At 35.4% G+C, this 3,309-nt stretch overlaps 1 non-coding gene across 1 annotated transcript; it reads right to left on the bottom strand.

Moving 5' to 3' along the window:
- Positions 1 to 2,311: 2,311 nt before the first annotated feature.
- LOC145033209 (small nucleolar RNA R71) lies at positions 2,312 to 2,417 on the bottom strand. Its single transcript, XR_013677445.1, has one exon. It is a non-coding gene; the product is annotated as a small nucleolar RNA R71 (small nucleolar RNA).
- Between the last annotated feature and the right edge of the window lie 892 nt (positions 2,418 to 3,309).

The raw sequence follows: 3,309 nt of genomic DNA, 5'->3' as shown, positions 1-3,309 counted from the left end.
GCTTAGTGTACTCTTATGTACACTCGACGTAGTTCTTCCTGGTCCAAGGTTGCAACCTTGGCCCTTAAACTTATCTTGGCTCTGCACTTCTTACCCGAAGGAATACAAATAACCAAATAATGATAGTAGAGAGGGTTTGGAAATACCTGCAAATTCTCGGAATGTTACACAACATTTGAAGATCATTCAACCAATGATTCTCATCAATTCTAGTAAATTTCAGAAACGGTTACTTCTTCCCAAGGTTTATTTGTTTCGTATTTAGATGACCATTAGGCTAAAATTGTTGGATGATTTTATATTTGTTTATGAATTCTATTATGCATTTTTTATTTCATCCAAATTAGTGCTTTTATGAATTCACTGGAAGGCTAATCTTTAGGTTACTTCTGGGGATGTTTCTGACTTTTGGATGAACACACTTGATTACTACTTGATTCTAATTAATTTCAATTGTTGTTTTATGCTTCATGTGATGATCTTTGGTTAAGATAATTGAAATTGGATTGTATGAATTTATTTGATGTCATAATTAAGATAGTCTATTGTCAATTCATCATTTACTCCAAGTTCAATTAGTGTAGGAACAAAGACAAGTGATTGAATAAACATATATTATTCCAACTTTTGATATTGATTCTAAATGCTGTAATAGGTAGTTGTACGACATTTTATTGCTAGTTCACTAATTGTTCCAAATCCATTTAGATATAAGGAGTAAAACAACTAGTTGAATAAACATATCGTGTGCCCAAAACTATGTGTTACAAGTTAATAAATCTCAATTGCATCTATGTAATTGAATTAGGATTCTAGGGAAGAAAGTGTGTGAATTAAACTGTCCATAACTGAACCAGGAGTACTCTAGTTTTCTCATTGAGATTCTAAATTTCAATTAATCAATTTCCAAGCTTTTGTTTGATTTTCTTTAATCTTTTTTCGTGACAATTGCTAGTAATACATTTATTTTTATTGATTATTTTGACACAAAGTTTAACCATGATCTCCTTATGGATTCAAACCGACTTACCCTATTTACTTAGGTTAGTTGGTTTATTTTTGACCAAACGAACTCGATCAAAATTTGACATTGTTAACAGGGAGACTGTGCGCTTGAACTATTATGTTTAAGTAGTCATAGTTTTTTATTTTCATTTTTAATTCTTGTTTGCAGTTCACATTTGTTTTATTTGTGTTGTGCAGGCACACCATTGCATGCATACAAGATATAGCAGACACTCTTCACTGCTTGCATTTGATCCAGAAATCCAATGAACAACTCGTGCAAATCTAGTCGCCAGAAGGAACATCAACACTATAAGTGTAGATAATTTTTTCATGGAAGATGTGGTCGAGGGGCATGAGGAGGCAGTCAACAATCCTCTACCACTAGTTCCACCACTACCTCCTTAATTACCAAACAAAAAAATGAAGAAAATGGAAACATCAGGAACAACAACAATGCTGGTGCACAAATCATTCAACCAGTACAACCACAACCGAATTGAAACAATCATGGCCGAAATGGTGGAAGCAGAGGAAATTGGACACAAAATACGAGAGGCAATGTAGGAAACCACAACTGTGGTAATGTTAGAAATCATAACCAAAATCCTAGAAATGTTGGTCTTCAATTCGATAATGGTGGTAATGGTAGTAATGAGGATGAATAAGATTTTGATGATGGAAGTGACAATGGAATTGGTTGGAATCAAAACCACAACAGTGGTAATAGGCGGAATCAAGGCAATCGGGGTGGAAACAGAAATTACAATAACTGGAAGAACCAGAATTTCCACAATGGTGGCAATAATCACCACAATGATGGGTTCAAAAATCAAGGCTTTGGGAATCAATACCGAAGGAATCCAAATGGTGGATTCCACAATGCAAATGGAGGATACTACAACGAAGGTAATCAATTCCATCATCTTTACTTTCCGCAACCTAATAGACAATCCATGGCATCTCATTTTCATTCAGGAGAGTATGATGATGGTTCATTGTACTCTTCACAGAAGGAAATGAGCACCATGTGGAGGTAAGGCCACAATTAATTAGTGTCTTGCCTATTTTTAGAGGTCATAAAACCAATGAGCCATATAATCACCTTTATGTGTTCCTTGCAATTGCTAACGCGAATACTCCACGAGGAACTAATAGAAATTACTTTAGACTTCACTTATTTTCATTCACTTTAAAAGAAAAAGCTAAGTATTGGTTCACTTCTCTTGCCCTCATAGTATTACTACTTGGGAGCAATTAAAAACTAAATTATTTCTAGACTTTTATCTTGCTAGTAAAACAACGTAAATAAGAAAAGCGATACAAGATTTTGCACAAAAACCTAATGAAGAATTTCATGATGCATTTGAACACCTAAAGGAATTGTTGCGTTCATGTCCCCATTATGAATTTCCTCGTTGGCAACTTATACGTTTCTTTTATGATGGATTTGACACTTCCAATCAAACTATGATTAATGCCTCGTCTGGTGGCACTATCATGATGCAAGATAGTGAAGATGCTTGGCGATTCTTCGAGCAGTTGAGTCATGGTCAAAAACCAATTACTCAACCAAGAAACAGGACACCCCAGTTTTATCTGCTACTTCAGTTGGACTAGAGAAAAACTAGAAAAATGAAGTCAAATATGATATTAATTCTTTAAATAAAAAACTTTTACTTATTACTCTCTAGTCTAGGAAAAGAGAAAGGTGTGTTTTTTTTTTCACAGGGACAAAAGATATGTGTACGTTGTGGAGATTCAGGACACATTGCAGATGAGTGAATGAGAAGTCAATACGAAATTAATCAAGTGCACGACTATGGTCAATTCCAAAATAGTCAACGATCATTCAATCGGAACTACAATAGGGCGATAACTACAACAACAATGGGAACTTTAACAACAACAATCGTCAAGGGAATTACTAAAACCAAAATCAACCAAAACAGTTCCAGCAGTCCAACTTTAACCAAGGTGGAACATCAAAGGAGGAAACTGATGGCAACAAATTGGAAAAATTCCATGAGTTCATACCCCAAACATATCAGAAAACCGACACTAACTCCAAGTCCATACCTGCTATCGAGAAGCAAATTGCTCAACTTTGGTAACAAATTAGGAAAAGAGAAGTTGGCATGTTTCCGTGTACCACCAGAGTTAACCCGTCCCACAACCAAAGACTGGGTAAAGACCATCAAGTGAACGAGGTAGTCACCTTGGGTAGTGGGAAAAAGGTTGACAACAAGGTAAGTGCTCCTACCTTAGATAATGACACTGACATTAAAGTCATCTTTGATGAGA

The sequence above is a fragment of the Lactuca saligna genome, chromosome 2 (genome assembly GCF_052625555.1).
Source record: "Lactuca saligna cultivar CGN05327 chromosome 2, ASM5262555v1, whole genome shotgun sequence".
Taxonomy (NCBI): domain Eukaryota; kingdom Viridiplantae; phylum Streptophyta; class Magnoliopsida; order Asterales; family Asteraceae; genus Lactuca; species Lactuca saligna.
Note: the sequence above shows the minus strand (reverse complement) of the source record. Positions and strands in the feature narration are given on the sequence as shown.